Source organism: Hemicordylus capensis, chromosome 6 (genome assembly GCF_027244095.1).
Source record: "Hemicordylus capensis ecotype Gifberg chromosome 6, rHemCap1.1.pri, whole genome shotgun sequence".
Classification (NCBI taxonomy): Eukaryota; Metazoa; Chordata; class Lepidosauria; order Squamata; family Cordylidae; genus Hemicordylus; species Hemicordylus capensis.
The window spans coordinates 47,038,153-47,060,916 of record NC_069662.1 but is presented as its reverse complement, the minus strand read 5'-3'; the positions used below and the strand labels follow the sequence as shown (position 1 = coordinate 47,060,916).

General features: G+C 44.5%; 1 protein-coding gene across 6 annotated transcripts in view; it reads left to right on the top strand.

The window, feature by feature from the left end:
• The window catches only part of RARA (retinoic acid receptor alpha), a 219,414-nt gene that overhangs the window by 57,889 nt on the left and 138,761 nt on the right, over nt 1–22,764 (top strand). The window contains exon 1 of one of the 6 annotated variants that reach the window (XM_053261943.1): nt 10,541–10,560. The exons of the other annotated variants lie outside the window; for them this stretch is intronic. The gene's annotated coding sequence lies outside the window, so the exon portion shown is untranslated. Of the gene's footprint in view, nt 1–10,540; nt 10,561–22,764 lie in introns of those variants that run through there. 6 annotated transcript variants of the gene reach the window in all.

Below are 22,764 nucleotides of genomic sequence, written 5' to 3'. Positions count from 1 at the left end.
CTCTCTCAGCCCTTTCTTGGAGATGCCAAGGAGGGAACTGTCTGCTGTTCCCAGAGCGGCTCCATCCCCTAAGGGGAATATCTTACAGTGCTCACACTTCTAGTCTCCCTTCCATATGCAACCAGGGCAGACCCTGCTTAGCTAAGGGGACAAATCATGCTTGCTACCACAAGACCAGCTCTCCTCTCAGATTTTAGCTTTTCTTTCTGCAGAATTTGAATTGCCTGGTGGCAGAATGTTATGTAAGAGTTATCGGGCAGCAGCGATATAGGAAGATGCTGAAAGGCATCATCTCATACTACATGGGCGATTGCAATGGTAAACCCCTCCTGCATTCTACCAAAGGCAACCACAGGGCTCTGTGGTTGCCAGGAGTTGACACCAACTCGGCGGCACACTTTACCTTTACTGTATAATAAAGAATGTAGAAAAGTCACAGTCTCTGCCCCTGAAGATTTGCAGGCAGCCTACAGTAGATATGCTCAGCTCTTGATAGAGCTGAACCAGCACGGTGTAGTGGTTAGAGTGCTGGATTAGGACCAGGGAGACCCGAGTTCAAATCCCCATTCATCCATGAGACTTGCTGGGTGACTCTGGACCAGTCACTTCTCTCTCAGCCTAACCTACTTCACAGGGTTGTTGTGAGGAGAAACTTAAATATGTAGAACACCGCTCTGGGCTCCTTGGAGGAAGAGCGGGATATAAAATGTTAAAAAAAATAAAATAGCAATGAGAGTAGGAAAAGGTCGAAGAGCTGCTGGAGATGCAGCAGTGAGGCTTGATTGGCTCATGAAGGATTTTGTTGAAGATGCGTATGTCACTCTGGGGACATAACTATCATGAAGAGGCTGCAGGGACATGAACCTCTGGCAGGAATTCCAGGTCCTCTGAATTCTCAGCTTCTTTCTTTCTTTCTTTCTTTCTTTCTTTCTTTCTGTCAAACATGTGGAAAAATGTGCTGGTAGTCCATCCAGTATACAGCAAGCTGTTCCCTCCATCTTGTGTACTAGCCAGTGACGTACAAAGGTACTGGGAAGATTGGGAAGCATTTGGGCACATTTAAAAAGTTTTTAAACATTGTTTTAAAAATTAATCGCTTTTAAATAACTTGTATTAGGGATATTTGGTTTTTCATTGTCTTCAGATGGCTATCCTGCAATATGTCCTTAATTCTCTCCCCCCACCTCCCCATCCACTTTCTGGCAATAGCAGAGACCAGGGTGGTGGTGGTTGAGCAAATAGAGGAGGGGGACATCTTAGAGAATGGTGCCCTGATTAGTAGAGACGGGAGGGAGGGAGAATGGGCAGCTCATAAACCTTGCATCTGTGTGAATGTATCTGAGCTCACCTCTTCCTTTGAGTAGCTGTTTGTGCACCTATTGCAGAGGTTGGCAAAGTGCAAGAGCAAACAGCTGGGTTAGGTTTCTGTTCCTCCCTGCCGCCACCCGCCTATAGATGTTCCTCTTTAGTTGGAATTGAAACTGCACCATGTGGGTGACATCAGGAAACATTACGTCAAGGCTGACGGCTGATTCTCGTCACTAAGCTTTTTTCCCCTTTAAAAAAATGACTTGGGTTTCCCTGGGAACATTGATTGTGAGTGAGTGAGTGAGTGAGTGAGTGTTTGTGTGTGTGTGTGTGTGTGTGTGTGTGTGTGTGTGTGTGTGTGAGTGAGTGAGTGAGTGAGTGAGAGAGAGAGAGAGAGAGAGAGAGAGAGAATGAATTAAACCAGGCATTTTCTCAGATGGTGGATTGTGGGGCATCCTTGTGAGACCCTTGGCCTGATTGGATGGGTGGGAATTAAAGGTAAATGTGAAGTTGGCATCCTTGATTGAGCTGGGATTTCCGGAAACTTTAAGAGCAACAGTGTGGGAATGCCTTCTCTTCTCCCACCCTTTCTCCTCTTGGTAGGCAGCAACCTTTAAGACTAGCAAAAGAAAATACTGTTTCAAACAATGTGTTCATATGTGGAACTCTTTGCCACAAGATGCAATGATGGCTATTAGCATTTTGAAATAAGGAACTTTTGAAATTTATTTTTCCTTACCATTGATGTTTGGGAGAGGGAGACTGGGATAATAGTTCTGGTAGTTAGTATAGGGACCACAATAGCGGGAAGATCTTCACAGATGGCGTACTTATGTCTACTTGATGATGATGATGATGATGATGATGATGATGATGGGGGACTTGCTGAGGATGGCTGTAGCTGTGGTGTAGCTGTTGCTTGTGGATTTCCTGTGGCACTTGACTGACTGCTGCTGGCAGACAAAAGTCTGAGCTGGCTGGATTCTTTTCAGTCCCATCATAGCTGTTACTACTTTTCTCCCTGTTCTTAATGCTGTGAGTATAAGACCACCCCCTTAGATTCAGTGTTAATTAATCTGAAACACACATACACACGCCCTGGTTCTGCAATTGCATCTGCTTATCCTTTTCTTTCTTTTCATCTTATCCTTTTGTTATAATGTGGATAAGAAAGGACAGGAATGTTTGAAAATCATGTTTAGCAGATGAGACAATAGGAAGTAGCTGAAGGTATTGGTCAATTATTATCTCCTAAAATGTGACTGCCCCCATATCCTCCACTTCATCCCTAAGTCTGCATCAGAAAGCAGAGAGCAAATTCTGCCCTTTTAACCACTCTTAAGCTAACTTCTTATGACTGACATGATGACTAAAGGATGTTAAAGGGCAAGTTCAGTGATCTTGAGAATATGCATCCCGTAAGCACCTTAAGTGGCACAGTGGGGAAATGCTTGACTAACAAGCAGAAGGTTGCCGGTTCGAATCCCCGCTGCTACTATATCGGGCAGCAGCAATATAGGAAGATGCTGAAAGGCATCATCTCATACTGTGCGGGTAGGATACTCCTCCTGTAGCCTACCAAAGAAAACCACAGGGCTCTGTGGGTACCAGGAGTCGAAATCAGCTTGACCGCACACTTTACCTTTAAGCTTTTGGAGCCCTCAGCTTGCAAGAGGGGCTTTAGACTGTTTATGTCTGTAATTCCAAAACCATAGATCTCCGGACCTCCTTGCAAGTTGATTGCTACCCTACCATCTGTGGGTATTGGGGTCAGGGAAGAAAAAGGGGCTATTTGGGGGGGATTGTAACTGAAAGATGGATTCTCATGAACAAAGCAAAGTTCCATTGATAAGTCCTGCTTGATATATATGTGTGTCAGGGTTGGGTGGGCAGGTTCTTGCAAACCAGTAAGGTCTCTTCACTATTGGAGGAAGCATCCTTTGGTCCAAGGCATTCTGGGAGATGGTTAATCCTGACTGGTATTTAGATAAGGAATGCCCCCCCCCCCCCACGCCCAGTGTGATATATTATCCTGTCTTTTCTCTCTCCTGTAGAAAGACGGTTGCGTGCTAGCATGCGGACCCGGCAAGCTGGTTGGACAGGTCTTTGCCCCTCAGCTTGGCAGGAGAGGAGCATAGAGGGGTCCAGATAGGTGCCCTTCCTTGCAGTTGGTTCTTGCCTAAGGGGATGTGGGCTTGATATCTTAATAGAGCTTGACATAGTTAAGGAGTTGAGCAGCATCCCCCACCTTTCCCTCCCACCACTTGGTCAGTGTGACCTTTTAGATGGCAAGGAGTAAACTCAACTCCTCACGCACATGAGGGAGACCTGGGACAGCAGGGAATGTTGCAAGAGTTCTACCCGAGTTGTACCTTTCCTAGAACAGAGGCTAGCAGAGAACCGAGAAGGTCATCAAGGCCAGCCCCTCTTTCTAAGGCCACCTCTCAGCTCCCACTCCCGCATATTAAGGCACTTAATTTATTTACCCCAGCATAGTGTGTCCCCAGTGGCTGTTGCTGGTGTCTCCTGTGTGGTGTTTTTTTTTTTTTTTTTTTTAAAGATTGTGAGACCTTTGGGGGCAGGGAGCCATTTGCTAAATAAAACATTTTGAGAACTTTTTGTTGATGATGAAGAAAAGCAGTATGTAAATGCTATTATTTTAGTAATAGTCTGTAGGGCTCTTAGCTTCTGAATAAATTACACAGCTACACAGGGATGGCTACTTGTAACATAGCTGCTTCCACACAGTACCATGTGTGTGGTGTGTGTGTGTGTCAGGGTGGCTCCTTTACAGGAAGCCAGTTCTCTATTGCCATGGGGGTGGCACATGGTGGGGAGGTGTGTGGGTGGAGTAATGTGAGGGTTAGTTTCTCCAAGCACTTTCCCCAGGAGTTCCATGGCGAAAATGCTCAGGGGAACTACCTCTCCCATAGATAACCGCACCCTGCATGCCATCCCAGCTGCTGCCTGGGCATTATGGGGCTCCACTTCCCATAAAAGATGCCCCCCCCCCCAGTGCACGCAGTACTATGTGGAGATGGCTGCACCGCAACCTAGGTAATTTTGGAGCCTAGACCTAAAGGCCTTTTGACGCCCCACCCCCGCCGCCAGATAAGCTGCAATGCACTATTTTTACACCATAACATGCTCAGGGAAAGCTGGAAACTTTTTCTTAAAGATACTTTTTCTTAAAGATACTTTTTCTTAAAGATACTTTTTCTTAAAGATACTTTTTCTTAAAGATACTTTTTCTTAAAGATACTTTTTCTTAAAGATACTTTTTAAAAAAAGATACTTCCCACTGACTTGCAGAGGCACCACATTTTGCATGGACAACCCTGCCACTTAAATTAGGCGAATGCACTACTTTTTACACTAGACTATGCTCAGGGTAAGGTGATTTAAAATAAATAAATAAATTGCAAAGGAATTAGGAACAAGAAACTTCTCATTGACCTGTGCTGCACATACCACATTTTGCATGGAAAGGAAACAGTCCTTCCAGGTTTCCCTCTCTCCTCTCTCCCTCCCTCACCTCCACTCCAGCAAAGGCAGGGGTTGGGGCAGGGGGAGGAACACAGTGAACAAACTCTTCAGAAGGCAGGGGCAGCAGGGAAAGGGGGGTGAAATGCGCTGGAGGTGGCGGGAACCAGCTTACCAGGCAGAAAATCATTTTCCATTCCCGTGCTGGTTGCTGCTGTCAACCCCCCTCCAATTTCTTCTTCCTTCACGCCCCCTGCTAGCTTGAATGGACCATGGCTCCTGCTGCCTCGACTTGTACTTGTCCTCCCTCCCTCCTCACCAGTGTTCCCTCTAAGGTGTGTGCACATGCACACGCTCAGAAGCTTTTCGATGTCCACTCAGTTAATTTTACATCCTGCTCAGGTTGTATCGGGAAGGCCCCGTTCTGAATGCACATGCGCACACACTGCCTTGATACTGCCGCCCAGAACAAAACTCATTCCGCGCACAGACGAAAAAAATTAGAACACTGGTGCTCTGCACCAGTGATGACGCTGACATGGTGATGTGGCCCCATCATGATGGCGTCACACAGGCAGGCGCAGTTGAATGGCTGGGTGGAAGCGGCTGGGCCTTGTGCTCGCTTGGCAGCCTTCTCGCCCATGGCTGTAGTGGGCAGGCTTGGAGGCTACCAAGGCCAGCATTTGAAGGCACCCCAGGCCTGCGGGGGACTGGACCTCCATCCAGAAGTGCAGTCCAAAAGGTGCCATTGTCTGTATGGCACCAATGCAACGGTGCAATTTAACTGGAGTGGATGAAGCACAGGCCTAATCCTTTGGGTCACAGTTTATCCCAAACAGACCAGGGATGGACAAACAGATGGAACTTGCAAGCTGGATAATTCTTGGTCACTCTGGTACTTGAGCCAAGCAACACATTACAAAAAATAACCAAGATATGAAAAATAACCCCAGTTTTCAAATAGTCAGTCTGAGCTGGGAAGAAATTCTTTCCTGACCCTAAATGTCAGCAGTCATTTAGATGAGGCAAAACTCAAATACTTACTGCATATTCTATAAACAAAACCTCATTTTTCAACGGCTTATCATAGGGTGTGGGGGTTCTTGTTTTTGGACATTTGAGACAGTGACCTTTGTTTGAATAATGCTATAAGCATTTGAAGCAATATAATGATCCAGAATTTATTTTAAAGTATTTTTAAATTAGAGGATTTATTTTGATGTGTTCTCTTAAAACAAAAAAAAAAGCAGCTCTGTGTTGTCTATTAACACTAATTAAAATAAAGGAGGAATTGACAGAAATTTATATGGGACCTTGTGAGACCTGATACTGGGATTTCCCTCCTAAGAGTTGATACTATTTCTGTTTGTGTGTGTCCTGAAAATTGCAGATATTTCCAGTGTGTGAGCATGAGAGAGACACACACATAGACAGAAACACACACATGGTTTGCAGTAAATCATCATAGGTAATCCCCAAATATAATTCTTGGGAGGAAGAGAGCTCTTCCCCCATCCCAGTGACTTTTAAGATCAGTTTGCACCATATGTCTCCTGCAAAAGATTTCCTCAGGTTAAGTGGACTCTGTCCTTGTAGAGGTATATGTTGTGCAGTCAGTTCCAGTTGGGGTGAGGAGGGTGAGCTCTGGTCCTTTCACAGTATGGGTGCAACAGTGTGGGGTGTGTGGGAACAAGAATACCACTGCTTTCCTGAAAACAGCTTTCTTCTACCCCACTTCGATCTGCAGTGGTGGTTTCTCCACATTTATCTTCAAAAGAAACATTTCCAATACACCCTTGTCTCCCAGTTTCATCGGCTGGATTGCAAACAGTGCCCTGTTAATCTCCCAATCTGGGGGAGATTTGCTTAGAGATAAAGACTTTAAAACCTAATGATAGTTCGGACTGAAGGCAGAGTGGGGGAGGCTTTTTATTTCTCTAGCCAGCTGTTTCTGTTACTTGAATTTATTTATGTTTTAAATCAACTGCCATCTGATAATGGGCAATACCTCTAGTTATGTTTTTGCTTGTGTGGGTCACATTGCACAAATGACAGAGGTGTGTATGTCATGCAAACAAGGCTAGCTTTTGAGGGACCAGACAGTGGGTTGTGAGTAAGGATGAACTGAGTCAGATCTGAACACTGGTGAGGTCTTAGTTTTTGTGTTAAAGAAACTTGCAGTTGGGGCTACCTTTGAATGCATAGGAGAATTGAGCTGCCATAATCAGCTGCCCTTTCTGGGACACAGATATTCTACTAGCAAGTGAGGCCCATTGGTGATGGGGCAAAGTCATTTTGCATAGATTACATTTCTAGGAAAGCTAAATAAATTAAATTTATGTAATTTTTTAAAATTAATGTGTTTGCAAAAGGGAAGTAAAAGAATAGTTTGGAATTTGTAGAATCTCCACTTCAAACATTATTCATTTTGTTGTATAGTGACCACATAGGGTAAGTCTGAATCATAGTAAATTTGAATCTGAGAAAGATCTTCTGCTTTTCTTGGACAGGATGTCATTTGGAAGTATTGATCTGATTACTGAGAGTTAAAAATCCATTGAGAACAATAAGGGCTAAATATGTTTATGTTCAGAATTTCTTCTGTAATAATGCCAATAGAAAATTTGAACCTTTCTCCAAGCATATTCTGGTGTATAAAGTGGTGCATTCAGCTAACTTAAGTGACAGGACAGTTCATTCAAAATTTGCTATCTGTAGGTAATTACAAAGTATGATATTCAGAATTTATTTTTTAAAAATACAAAAAAGTATTTAAATTTTCACTGAGCATGTTTGGGTTTATAAAGTAGTGTATTCAGCTAATTTCCATGACAGAATTGTGTATGCAAAATTTGGTATCTGTACATCCTCAGGAAGTATAGTTTTATTTTGCACAAACATTCTTCAAAATATATAATTGATGTGTGTATAAAATTGGTATCACACACAGGGTTCAGCACCTGGAGAAAACTCAGCCTTCTACTAGGGGGGAAAACAAGCTTCTAGCCCTCACAGCTGCCAAATCATACAAAATGCATGGTGAAATAACCGGTAAAATCTTAGAAACTCAGTGGGGAAACTGGGGTTTCCAGTGATGAGTGGGTGGAGTTTCAGTGTGCTGCATCATTCTGCCAAGGTCCCTGAGGCTAACAGAAGCAGAATGAATGGTGCATAAATAGAGGTATACATGCAAATGTGCGTAATCTTCAGGATTTTATATACAGGTTGCAGAATTCACTTTTAGTGAGTCAGACAATATTAATTTGGCACACAGTATGTTCAGATTTTGGCTGAGACAATGCATTGTTTTTGAGACCAATTGACGTGAACAATATCTGAGGAAGAAGAGTTCCTATTTGGTGATTTTCCGGCTTGGAGACATGTTAAAATGTGTGTACAAAAGGGCCTCCATTTGGTGAGATCACGTTACCCTGACATGAGAAACAATTCTGCCTTTCTCTCTCTCTCCTCTTGCTCCCCACCCCCCAATATTAATTCAAGATGTGCTACACTATCAGTTTTACCATGCAAGAGCCCTTTAATACAGAGCCTATTTCATACAGAGATGGGGAGAAGAGTGAGGTGAATGTTGTGTGAATCCACTATGAGAGGGGCACATGTGTTTCTAGGAGTGACAGAGAAGCAAACCTGTTCCTTCCCTAGAAGTTTTCAGCCTGCCTGTTTGTGGTGGTGGTTCTCTTGGAGATTTTTCCAAGTCCCTGAAATTGCATATTACTTTCCCAAATTTTGCACTGTTAAATTACTCATTCTGCTGCTTGCTTCCTCTCCATTCTGCTCCTCCCAGCCTTACTGTCAACAAATGCCAGAAATAATAGCTAATAAGAATAGTTATCTATGGCTAGATGTCTACCCCCTTTCTAAGATTTGCTATTTCTTGAGTAGGGTGGGTGAGTGAGTGAGTGATGATGTGTGATGGAATAGTTTTGGATCAGTTTTCTCCATCTTTCTTACCAGTGCCTGCTAGTTTGTCTTACAGTAACAAATCACTGTGGCTCTTGACTGGTCTGTATTGTAGCAGGGAGTTCCACAAACTTAAAAGGCAAATCTTTGAAAAAGTGTTAACAATGAACATGGGGTTGGGCCAATCAGGTAAAACCAAGTGCCGTAACATGTTAGTGATGGGCTGGTGTTAACTAATGAAGTGTTTGTGCTGTATTAGCTTGTTGAAAATCTTCCAACAGCAAGCATTCAAAAATGTGGGAGTCTCTAAACCCTGTAAGCTTTAAATGAAAGCAACATATGCTTGGATTTCAAGTCATTTTTTGTCTCGCACAGATCCTGTCTTGCAAACTCCTGATGAAAACATTGTGCTTTTAAAATGGAAACATTTGCCTTTCCTCCCCACCCCACAAAGTTCCCAGGGGCACTTACTAGTCGTTCTTTACATGGAATGGACCCTTTGTGGGGGGATAGATGTCAGTGGTGCATGTTTTGTGTGTACAAAGGCCTCAGGTACAGTTCCCAGAATCTCCAGTTAAAACCATCTCAGGTGACAACCAGGACCTAGCAAGACCTATGCCTGACAGCCTAAAGAATCACTGCTTGTCAGAATTGAGAGCCCTTCTGTAAGCAGAGCCATTGGTCTGACTGAGACAGCTTTTTATCTCTTTGCATCCCAGGTCCCACAAGTCTTGAAAGTTAAACCCCTTGCCCATCCCATCCCTTGTCCTGGCATCTACCATAGCAGAGAGGGTGTAGTCAGAATTGTGTCCCCCACCGACAACCCCCAGCACTGTGCTAAACAGCCTTACAGTCTTACATTCAGATTCCCCGCAAACCACCACTTCCCCGCGCACCTTTATTTGGTGCAATCTAATTCTGCTTCAGGTTGCTGAAGCATCTGGAAATTGTTCCCATGTTTACAGTTGGGGTGTATGCCGTCAAGTCAGTGTTGACTCCTGGCAACCACAGAGCCCTGTGGTTGTCTTTGGTAGACTACAGGAGGGGTTTCCCATTGCCATATCCCGTGCAGTATGAGACGATGCCTTTCAGCATCTTCCTATATCGCTGCTGCCCGATATAGGGAAACATACCAGTGTGAATGTGAATCGGCAACCTCTGGCTTGCTAGTAAAGTCATTTTCCCGCTGCGCCATTAGGTGGCCACAGTTGGGGTAACTGTGGTTATTCGATTCATAAGTATCCTGCCTTTGCACTGCACATAAAAATGCTCAAGGTGAGGTGAGAGAAGTTATCGTTGCTGGAGGCTATCCAGGATGTCTTTGGCAGAGCACGGACTTGAATCCAGAGCTTAGTGGGGCTGATGTCCCTGTGAGTTGAAGAAACTAGTGATTCGCAGCTTCCACTCCAAGCCAATTGGCGCTGGAATCTCGACCCCCCCCCCCCATATCTAAGGAAGACAGACCGCGCACACTTTGTCTCATCTGCCCCATGCAACTAATCAGTTTTTTAGGGGCAGGGAGGTGTTTAAAGGTTATCTCCCCCCCGCCCCTCTGCAGAGGGCGCGGTGCGGAGGAGGCTGACAGCTTTGCTTCGGCCTTCTCCCCTCCCACCCTACCTTGCAAAGCGGGGAACGGGAGGGGGAAATCCCTATTGTTGTTCCTGCAGTCGGCATCTCAGTAAACTTCTCTCCGCGCTGGAGGGGGTGCGCAGGGAGGGGGCCAGCAGGCGTGAGTGGGTGGGGAGAAAGCAAACACTTGCCCGAGCGCCAAGGGTTCCCGTAATTGAAAAGGGCACGGATTCGGAGCGGCACGCAGCCCGCCGCCTTCCCATGTGGCCCCAAGCGCTGGTATTTACGGACCTTTATCCTTCTGCTCTCCATCTCTCGGCGTCTCTATTTATAACCGGGAAGCTGCTTATGTTGCCATGTCGCTGCTTTTCTCCCAGGCGGACTGCGCCGCCGCGGATCGGCCCTCCGCATGCCTTGGGTCTTCCAGGCTCGCTCCCCCCCCCCCGCGATGGGGAACTGTTTTCCCCCGGAATCGAGCCAGAAAAATGATATTCCTGCTCGCCGTGCTCTCTTTCTCCCCCCCCCTCCTTTTGACAAAGAGCCGGCGATGGAAATGTCGGCAGCTGTGATTTAAGAGGTGGCTGGGCGCCAGGACTCCTGGGTTCTCTCCCCAGCTGTAAGAAGGGGGAGTAGGTTTTTAGGGAGGCGGTGAGAAGGGAAGAGAATCTGAGCCAGGACTCCTCATTAGTTCTTGGAGAGAGTGGGGTTTAGTCGATGTTGGAGCAAAACTATATATTGTTGGGTGTAACCCTTCATTGCTACCCTGTTTCCTCCTACCCAGGACTTTATATCACACACCATGGGAAACTCCTGTTATCCAGTATGGGTTTAAAAAAAACAAAAACTAGAAGTAAAAGCTTATAATAATTTCCACTGGTGCCTGGGTATAACATTCACATCTTTTGTTCTTGAGTGAGTACAAAAAAATGCACTTTACATCTCTCATTGTTCCAAAGGTTTGGAGCAAGAGATAAACTTTCTGCATTTCATTCTCTCACATGAGCACATAATATGAGCATTCCCTCTCTCTCTGTCTCTCCCCATTTATATCCCGCTCTTCTTCCGCGGAGCTCAGAGCTGTGTATATGGTTATTTTTTATCCTCACAACAACCTTGTGAGGTAGGTTAGGCTGAGAGATACATAGCTGGCCCAGAGTCACCCAGTGAGTTTCATGGATGCTTTGCCCATTTTACAGATGGAGAAACTGAGGCTGCTAGGACAGATTCCATCCAGTGACTCTGAGGCTAACCTGTAATTTGAACCTGGGATTCTAATAAAAGATCCCAGGCCTTTATATTTGGGTTGTCTGCACTTTCGTCCTGCAAGATACTGAAATTTACAGTATATGCCAACAATAGACAATAGCAGTTCTTACATGGGCGAAGCAAGGTTGGAGTGGGCCCAGAGACAAGATTTTAAAATGGGCCCCCCTCACTGAAGCTCAGCTCATGAAGTAAAGAAATCTTAAATGAAGCTGAATAGTGGAAGCAAAAAGCATAGTAAAAAAAATATTATATATATATATATATATATATATATATATATATATATATATATATTCTATGTGCCACAATACAACATCCTAAATTATTTTTTAAAAGGTTTTGTAAATTGTGGACGATGCAAATCATTTAAAGGTACTAGAGAAAGACAGGCTGTTCTGGTAGCTCCAGGTCTTAACACTCACATCAGTTTCGGAGGATGAATACAACTGAAGGAAGCCCGGGCGTGTGCGCGGCTGGGGGAGTCGGTCATGTGACTTGCCTCTGGGGGGGCCCCCAAGGCAGTGGGCCCCCAGACAACTGTCTCCCCTTGCCCTATTATAGTTACGCCCCTGAGTTCTTATACATGTGTATTGTATGTAAGTGTCCACACAGCAGTAATTTAGGCAACTTCAAGTTTACATCAAGAAATTTTGTATAACTGGACATCTCACCACTGTGTATTGTGCAAAACCAAAACAGGTTCTTGTCAAATGTTACACACAAAAATGCACAGAAAACTGGAATTGATGGATGTGAATTAGTCAAAGCAGTTGTGGGGCCACATGGAACACAGAAATGCAAATAGTGGGAAATACTTAGCCAGTAATGGGGTGTATGAAATGAGTAATGCTAAGGGACTTCACTGAGACTAGTATACATAAGGGACCAACTCCCTCCTAACCTTTTTTGGGTCTTCCATCCCAACCTTTTTTTTGAGAAGGTCTAGGTTTCCCTTTGTCATTTGATGATGTTGAAATTGTGCTTGTAATAGTAATGTAAATAAAATGATTCACATCAGTGTGAACTTGATTTGCACATTTCCCCCTCCCTTCTGAGAAATAAGGTTTCTCACTGATAGTTAATATCCTATATTGATATTACTTCTATGTGGACATTGAGTCTGTTTTGTGTGTATGCTATAGGGTGCATGTAGCAGGGAGCCACAGCTGCCTGAGTCTCCTTGTTGCATGCATGTGCAGAAACATGCATTGTCCATTGTATGTGACCATGTACGTGCAACATGCATGTGGTGAAACAGCCATAGGAGAAACTGATATGTGTAAGACAATGAATCAGTAATCTGGGGTGGGGCATGTTGAGGATCGGGGGGAAAAGACATGTCCTGACTATCCCTTCCTTCTGGTCCTTTCTTTAGCTTTTGTGTGTGAATCAGAAACTCTGAGAGTTTTTCAGGCATATCTCTTAGTAACATGGACTAGAAACTTGAATACTACGTTGTTGTTTTTAAAGAGTAAAAACAGAGTGTCTGTTCCCTGTGAAGACTACTACTACTGCCTTTTTGCATGAAGGGTTGTAATTCCATGGTCATGGCCAAATAGCTTTGCAGCAATCAGGGTTCTGCAGAACTGAATTACTCTTAGTTGATCTGTCAGTTTTGTGGGGGGAGGGAGAGTTTTTTGTTCTTTGTATGTTTGTGGTGGGGATGGGGAGTTGCATTGCATTGATCTTGCTGCATCTTTATATTTCCCCAGCTACAGCCCTTGGTGATTGTTGGAATGGTTTCCCTGGGCGTGCTCTTGAAATAAATGAGAACTGAGTGAATAAAGTGACCACATTAACAAGATGTAGGCAGCATGGCCATCCCCAGAGAGGGAAGGAGTAATTACCTGCCCATCCTGCCATTGTTGGACCTCCCCCACCCCCATCCCGACCTCCACCCCATTCTCATGCGTTTTGCTCTTCCCCCTCCTAACCAGTCACTGTGCACCCAGTTGGGCAGCGAACTGTAATCACATTTACGGTGACAAATGTGGTTATTAAAGAAAATGGGTTAATCCACCTCCCGCGGCTGGAGGTGGCTTAGTGGGGATGGAGCAGTGGAGGGGGCTTCCTCCCAGTATCAAAGGGGGCAGGCGGGGTAGATGAGGAGAGGGATCAGTCACTGGATGACTTCATTAACCCCCATGGCATGGTAGGGCAAACAAAGGGGAGAATGTGTTAGTGCTTTAAAGAGGCTCTGTTGACATCCAGAATTCAGGTCTAGTGACTTACTTTGTGACCTTGACTTGGTCCTTTTGCCTTCCTGTGTAATTGTGTGTGGCATAAATTCTCATTTCTCTCTTCCTCACGTATTCTCCAAAAACAACTCACCTAATTAAGCTCTCTGCAGGTTTTGGGGTAGGAGTGGGGGGCTGCACTGGTATGTAACTCTTCTCCCCCCATCTCTGCTTTCCAGAGAGCATCAGCCTGCCAGCCAGTTCTGTTGCCACCAGAGCTGGCCCCGAGTTCTGCTTTGGGGCTTGCTTGTCTCCAGCCTGTGTGCCTTGAGGGAAAGAACTGAATGAGTCTGCAAGGGACCTCCTGGCCAGCCAGGATTGGTCTTGGATGCCAGATTGAAACTGCTGCCAAGTAGTGTTTGCTTCCCTCATCTGTGACTAAGGCCTCAGCCTGCCCCACTGCAGATTTAGGGGTGGGGGAGAGAAGCCCTGCTGCTAGTTGCTCAGTTGGATTTGGTCTGTTGTTGCAAATTAGGTGGACAGTCCTGCACAACTGTCCCCAGGTAGTCAAGGCTGTGTGCGTGTCCTCCTGCAGTTGTGCTTCATGCATCTGGAATTTGGTATTGGGTGCAGGATTCAACATCCTCCTTGAAAGCAAGTTTGTTACTTTGTGACAGTAAAGATTGGCTTGAAAGTATGTGGGCAATACCTCATTTTTCAGGGGGCTAAATAAGATTTTCAGTGTTGATCTGAAATTGATTGTTAAGGTGGGAGCTTTGCTCTTAATCTTCTTTCTTCCCCCATGACTCAGAGAAGCAGAATAAATTATGCAAATATATACAAACTTTATTTTCATAGTTTATATCTGTTGCCAAATGCGACTCTGTACTTCATGTTATTTGGGTCAGCTGCCTCTGCTACATTGTTTCATCCAGGCTTGTAAGTAGCTACTCACTTGGTCGCCTGTGGTGAACAAAACCTCATCTCCAGGTGACCAATCATGGGCATGTTAGAATGTTGGTTCTTTTAAAATCATAAATGACTAAAATGGGTATGTATGTGTAGGTGGTCTAGTAAAATGTTTTATGAGTGATAACCCTTGCAGAATTATTTGCACGGCTGAAGTCTAGGTCCCATAAGTCAGCATGATGTAGTGGTTAGTGTTCAGCCATGAAACTCACTGGGTGACTCTGGGCTAGTCACTTCTCTCTCAGCCTAACCTTCCTCACAGGGTTGTTGTGAGGATCAGCGTAATAATGTTCATCACTCTGGGCTCCCTGGAGGAAGAGCGGGATTTAAACGTAATAAATAAGGCATCTAACACTGGGCCATTTTGTTTGCTCTTGAAGGTTGACAGCAAATGCCTTTTGCTCAAGGATGAGTAGTGCTTTGAATCCAGATTCAAGTTAATTGTGTTTATCAGGGATGGTCAAATGGCAATCCTACTTGACCCCTGGCAACACTTAGTAAAACACTTGTCAGCAGTTTAACTTGTAAGGAAAATAAAACAGGATTAAAGATTTCACTTCTTGATTTGGTAGGTGCCTTTCATGGGCATCTGTGGGCGAAGCCAGTCCCATTGAATTCAATACAACTTACTCCCAGGTAAGAGGGTATAAGATTGCAGCCTTTGCCCATTCCTGGAAAAAATTCAGGTGCCCATGATGCCTTAAATACACATACTTTTGGATGAAATGTTTTGTTCTCCCATAATTGGGAAGCTGATGCTAGGGATGTGCTTGAACCAGTTTGGCACCTCCTTAGGGATGTGCCCGAACCGGTTCAGGCACCAGCATTCGAACTGGTTCAGCGGGGCAGGGGTCGGTTCCTTTAAAAATCAGGATTTTACCTGCTCCTCAACCGACCCACTGCTTTTCCGGGCATGGCGCTTACTCTTCAAATGGCAGCAGTGCTGCTCCCAGCAGCCTGCGCATGGCTGCTGTGGCTTTTTGAAGAGTGGCTGAAGAGCAGGTATGGTCCTGCTTCTTAAAGGATCCCCCCCCACTGCCCATGGTTGCACAAGCCGTTCGTGCACATCCCTAGCTGTTACCATTTGATGGAGTGAGTTTTCTTCTGAACCACTTTTGAGGGGGTGAGTTTTTGTGGCTAAGTTGTGAGTACACACAAATTGGCCATCCTTTTATCTGTAGTACTACACTGATAAATGGATATATGTATAAATAAGAGAACACGTCTCCTCTCCCACTCGCTCTAGTGCTTTTATGGGTTGTCGGGCTTGAGCTGTTGGTGAATATGCTTTATGGTGCGGCCACATTTGGAGTACTGCCTATGGTTCGGGCCACTGTATCTTAAGGAGGAGATTGTAGAACTGGGAAAAGGTGTAGAAGAGGGCAACCAAGATTATCAGGGGCCTGGGGCACCTTCCTTATGAGGTAAGGCTACAGCATCTGGGGCTTTTTAGTTTGGAAAAGAGTTGACTATAGGGAAACATGAGAAAGGTGTATAAAATTATGCATTGAGTGGACAGAGAGAAAATGTTCTTCCTCTTTCAAAGGGTCATCCCATGAAACTGAAGGCCAAGAAATTTAAGATCAACAAAAGGAAGTACTTTTTCACATAGCACATAATTAATCTATGTGATTTTCTGCCATGGGATGTGGTGATGGCCACTAGCTTGGATGGCTTTAAAAGGTGCTTAGACAAATTCAGGTCTATCAGTGGCTACTAGTGGTGGCTATAGGCCATCTCCAGCCTTGGAAGCAAGATGCCTCTAAATACCAGTTGTATGCCCTCACCTCTTGTCTGTGGGTTTCTCAAAAGCATCTGGTGGGGCTCTTTGTGAAACAGGATGCTGGACTTGATGGACCTTGGGTTTGATCCAGCAGGGGTGTTCTTATGCTTGCTATATAACAGTAAGGGATATGACTTGACTAGCAAGCCAGAGGTTGCCGGTTCAAATCCCCGCTGGTATGGGGATCCCAGACTATGGGAAACAGATATATTGGGCAGCAGCGATATAGGAAGATGCTGAAAGGCATCATCTCATACTGGAGGAGGCAATGGTAAACCCCTCCTGTATTCTACCAAAGACAACCACAGGGCTCTGTGGTTGCCAGGAGTCGACACCGACTCGACAGCACACTCTATCTTTACACAACTGATTCAAACTGGTTTATATTCCAGGGCAGCATTCTGATAAAACCTCTGAGAATTGCTGTTCTGTAAAGGATGTAGCGGACTGTTTGGGATCCTTGCAGTACTACAGTCCCCAGGTTTCCCTCAAGGAGGTTCAGAATATAAACTGGTTCAAACTTGTTGTGTAGATGTGAACTAAATCTCTAACTGTTGGCTTGTACCTCAGGGAAGTCACTATAGCGGAAAGGAGAAGGGGAGTAAATGGAGACTTCTCCCCCCTCCCCATTTACCCTGTGTGTGTCACTCTGCTTAGCTGTTTTTACGATAAGTACTATTACAATCTCTCTCTTCTACTGCCCCCACCCCCAGCCATTCAAATGCCCATAGCCTCTTTCCAACGGCGTGGGAGGATGGGTGGGGCCCCGCCACCTGTCGCTGGGGCAGGATGGCGTGTCTGGGCCTCCACTGGGGTAACCGGAGTGGCGCATTCTTGGCGGTAATTTTAGCTTCTCAGGCTGAGCTGCTTCAACAGGTGGAATTTCATTTTGCTGTTGAAAGGCCTGTTGTTGGGGCGGGGGGGGGGAGAAAGAGTGAGTATACATAGTGGCGGGTGTAGTGGATATATAATATATTCTGAATATTGTTCTTCAGGCTCAGTGGGGGTGAGATTGCCTCCCCCACTGCTGGCATGTTGACACTCAACTTGCTGAGTAAGGGGGCAGAAGCAGGCAGAAGGATGTCTATTGTGTTTGTAATTCTTGTTACATTTATTCCTCTATTGAAATGTTTTGATAGAGTATAACAAAGCTCACAACTCTTTGGGCAGCATATTTTTACAATGTGAATACTTTTTTGTATAACTAATTCTAAAAACTGTGGGCGATAGGTGCTATCTTAGAAGAGGTATTCTCCTTTCTTTCCTACACAGGAAGGAATGCTTCTTTAAGATTATGCCTGCTGAGACATGTGAAATCACAAACCAAAAGGGTAACACGTAAAATATCCACAATAGAGGGGGGGAAACCGTGTGAAATAAAGAAAAATGCAGAAAAAATGCAGTGGAAAACTAATAAACCATATAAAACATATTAACCATACTCCAAAATTTATATAGATACTAAATCACAATTCATATATTTAATTTAGAAAATTATTAAATCCATGACTTTTAAGGAAGTCCCATATGTACTTATAGTCCTTCATGATGAAGCAGTATGCGAAAACAGTTTGGCTCTAGACAGCTTTTTAAGGACTATTTGATTATACCTGAGTATACCTTAATGTGCTACCGAAGTTCATTTGTTGAAACCTTGGAATACAGAGTTAAATCTACTTATTTCTGTGGGAGACCCAGGAAGATTTTCACAAGACCATACTCTGGTTGGAGTGAACTTTTGAAGAAAAACAACCCATTGGGTCCATACAGAAGGTCAACTTCTCCTTTCTAGCACTATATTTCCAAGAGGTTATCTCCATTTCTGGCATTCTTGTGATGGGCTTCACTCTTTTCCAATAGTGGATGGATTCTTCTACTTTATCATGGACCTTGACTTTGTGAACACTGGAATATTTATCAGTATTTATGTACAGTGTTATTAGTATTTATGTACAGCTTTAATTGAGTTTTTGTATTATATAACTGCTTATATTTTTGTATATTTTGGTTTATGGTTAATTATGGTTTCTTATATTGATTGCATTTGATTTTCTAAATTATATATATGAATTGTGATTTAGTATCTATATACATTTTGGAGTATGGTTAATATGTTTTATATGGTTTATTAGTTTTCTGCTGCATTTTTTCTGCATTTTTCTTTATTTCACATGGTTTCCCCCCCTCTATTGCTGAGAAATGTGGGCATCATCTTAAAAAACAAAACACCCTGCCTTTTTCTTCAAAATGTATTCATATTCAAATTTGTGAAGATGACTAGCAATCTGATGGATATTTACTTGGAGGTAAACTCTGTGGGACTTATTCTGAGAAACCATGCACGAGATTGTGCTGTAGAACTCAAGAGATGTGCAGCACAAGCCTATACATGGTTACTTGGAAGTAAATTCCACTTTATTTGGTGGGCTTTATGAACAGATAAGTGTGCTTAGGATTGCTGCCTAAATTTTCTTTAACTGGGGAGCAGACTTAACTTTGTTATTGTATCAAAAAAATTTGTGACCTTGAATGACATATTAGTAAATCACAGTGCTTATCTCCAATAAAAACACGTGCATTTTTCTGCCCCCATCTCCTGTGTAAAGGAGCTTGGAATCTAAAATCTGCCCACACTGACTCCTACATCTTTCAAAATTTCAGTTGAACCTAGCAAATATTGTATTTATCTGGCTGACTTTGATTTTAAAATATTTATACTTTGCTCTTCCATTTTTAGGGTGCAAGTTCAAGGCAGTGGCATAACCACTGTGGAACAAGAGGGGAGGGGATGTCTTTGGGCCACAGTGCATGTGTGCACGTGTGCGTATGCATGCACACATAGTGTCCGAGAGCCTCCAGGGCACCCCAACATTCAGTTGGCAAACAAAGCACTTTCCAGGTGTGAGAGGGAGACAGGTGGTGCTTCCGGGCCTAGTGCTGATCATGCCTCCTGGTAGATGTCAGAGGGCATGTCAACACGTGGCATGGCCAGCAATGGGTGTGGAAGCACCACTGATTGTCTCCCAGCTAGCAGGGCAAGTGCTTTGTTTGCCAGTTGGGTGCTCTTTTCTTTCCCTTGCTTGTTTGCAGTGGAGATAAAAGAGCACCCAACTGGTGAACCAAGTGTTTACCTCACCAGCTGGGAGATATCAAACAGCATCATTTCCAGGTCCAGTGCTGGCCATGTCCCATGCGTTGATGTGCCTTCTGATGACTACACAGTGGTCAGGGCCTGCGTGGGGGCTGCCACGCAAGCAGGCAGTGGGAGAGGCTGCCATGATCTTTCCTACGCCCCTGGCTGAAGGCATTTTGCTGTCTGAAGCAGAGTACCAGATGGCTCCCCCTTCCTTCCTTCTCTTTCTTTTTCTTTCTGTTCAGCATGCATCCACATTTCCTCCTTTCCTTTTCAAATCTTTCCCCTTTCCTTCATCCTTGATTACATTTTCCTCCTTACTTTATATCTGCTTAGGGGAACAAATGTGACATTAAGGCTTTTCATTTGGTTCTCTCTGTATACAAATAAGGATACAAAGCAAGTTCAGTTATAAACGAGTATGTAAGCCAGTCTGACAGGTGCCCCGAAATCTGCTGCCTGAAGCAGTCCACTTTACCCTACTTCATGTAGAACCTGGCCCATGCTTTTAGCTCCCAAGGCAACGTAAAACATGAAGTGTTTAACAATAAAAATTTCCATTAAGAATTAAAAATCCAACATTTTAAAATGCAACAGAAAAAGCAAGCCACATTATTTATTAAGTTCATAGGAAAATAAGCTCATGTTTAACATGAAGCCTAAATATTCGTATGAAAGTGGGAGAATTTGAGGATGTCTTCTGTCTTGTGATTCCACTAATCCATCCACCCTCACAGTTGCTGCCATCCCTCCCCCCCCCTCTTTTCCTGGGACAATCTTCTGGTGGAATGGGAAGGAAAGAGACAGTAAGAAGACCATTAGTTTTTCTTTTGGGGTTCTGTTTCCCCCCCATAGTACAATGTACATATGATACCTTGCAAAGCAACATAAGGGGGTGGGGTGGGGAGATAGATCCTTGTCTTGAGGAATTTGCAATCTAAATGTTGACACAAAGGGAGGGGGGAGAGGTAGAGGCGAAGGTGTTGGGCAGATTCTGCTCCATTTATTCTAGATTGTGGACCAGATTCTTATACTTGTTTTATATTGTATTTTAAATTACATACATTACCTAGGGATACACTTATCGAGCAGTATATAAATACAATAGATGGATGATTTCCCCCCATTAGAATCCACAAACAAGCCGCTTTAGGGCAGCAGGACGGAGTTACAATTGGTCTTTGATTCACCATATTATCTGTAGCCAGTTATGGCAGGATTGGTTGTAAAAGAATAGGAAGATAGTGCAACTAAAGGCACCTCTGCTGCTTGGGATGCACCTGTTGAGCCACTTATTTGAGTGTTCTTTCCTATGTGTACATAGCTGTTTTCTCTCTGGCCACAGAGAATATGAAACTTAAGCATGACAAACTGATGTGTTTTATTGCTTTGGATGTGTGTGTAAGAGAACCTGAGAGTTATACAGAACTCCTTGCCAGGGAAAACAGCAAGTACTGCTATGATACAATTTAGAAGGAAGCTGAAAAGTTGCTTTTCAACTGTTGTTGTTTTTCAGCTCAGACTAGTGGTCTGAAACTACTTCCCCCTTTCCCCTCAAAATGTTATTCTCTCACTTGCTCACACTCCCCCATCCCTCTCGGCACATACTACAGGAAGTCTTTAGACTTACAACACAGTTGGTTCCTAAAAACTGTGTCTTACATTGAAACATCTCAACCCAGAATCTATTTTCCCATAGGAAACCATGTTATCAATGGGGGTTTGATTCCTCAGCCAAGATACCCTATTTTCTTCTGTTCAGAGTTGGTGATGCGTCAGTCACACAGACGTGTAGACATGCAGCCGAGACATTGGTGGTAGAGAATCAGAAGTTGTTCCCCCTTGCCACCTGCTTCCTTCCTGGGTCTTTCTCATTTGTCCATGGAGAAAGGCCTCTGCATGTGTGGAGGCCGGAACTAGGCCATGCTGGAGTGCTGGGCGCAGTCTGAACAATTCGGAGGAGCCGCGCCGCCTGCTGCGCTGCATTTGGGTGCCCGCTCGCTGCTCCATTAGGGTCTCAGTAGGCAGGCACCCCCCCCTTGCTTGTAAAGGGGAATCCTCACTGGATTCCCCTTTACAAGCATGCCCTCTCAAATTGCCAAACCAGTTCATTAGAACCGGGGCTGGTTCGGCTCGAACTCAGATCAAGACCCTTTTTGGGGGTTTGGTTCGAGTCCAAACCAGTTGAACTGGGCTGGTTTTAGTTGAACCAGGTTTGAATAGACCCAGTTCTACCCACCCCTATTGCAGCAATCGCTGCCACCAGGACTGCAAGTCTCAATGACATTGTGAGTCTGAACCATCCATCAGCAGCCATCTTGTGGAGCCTCCCCTTCTGAGGTAAATATTGTGAAGTGAAACACAATTGTAAAGTTGAAATGTTGTGGCAATTTACAAACATCAAGTGCCATTTTTCTTAACTTGAAATGTCTTAAATCAAGGACTTCCTGTGTATCTTGGACTATTTCACACCTAAGCTATAAAGCACTCTAAAATAGCTACTTGGTGTGCTTGCTGACTTTAACTGAGGTGAAGAAAGTTTGGAACCTCCTTCTGTGTGTCTTTGCCTTCTACAAGGGTGCCAATGTTGTGGCCTCCAGAGGCAATCAATGAATCTGGATTCCCCTTTTCATCTCTATCCTAGTTGTGCCAGCAGTGAGATCTGTGTGCAAAGACCTCTCCGGGTAATGGTGGGGTGTACCGAGCGGGGGGGGGGGAGAGGTAATCCGGAGTGACTCATGTCCTATTCTCTTCTCTCTCCCTCTCTCTTCCCCCTCCCTGCCCGTTCAGGAGCATGACTATGACTCAAAGGTTGTAGTCTGAAAAGCTACAGAACCATGGGACACTTGCAATAATGTAACCTAATTTTCCTAATCTCCTGGCTCTCTGCTGTTTGGGCATTTGTGCCCTCTACTCCCGGGCTGGGGTCGGGAGATCTCTCCCTAAACCACAGCCCCACTTTGGGGAGGGAGGGTGTGTGTTTCATTCTCGGGGTCCTTGGATCAGTCATTCTTCCTCTTCTCTCCTCCCCACCCTTCCCTGAAGCTGTCGCGTGTGAGCCCAACACCAAGAGCAAGGAGGAAAACCGCAAAGCTGTGACCACACATCAGATTGTCATCACACTTCCTGTCTTGTCCCCAGTTCACACTAACTGG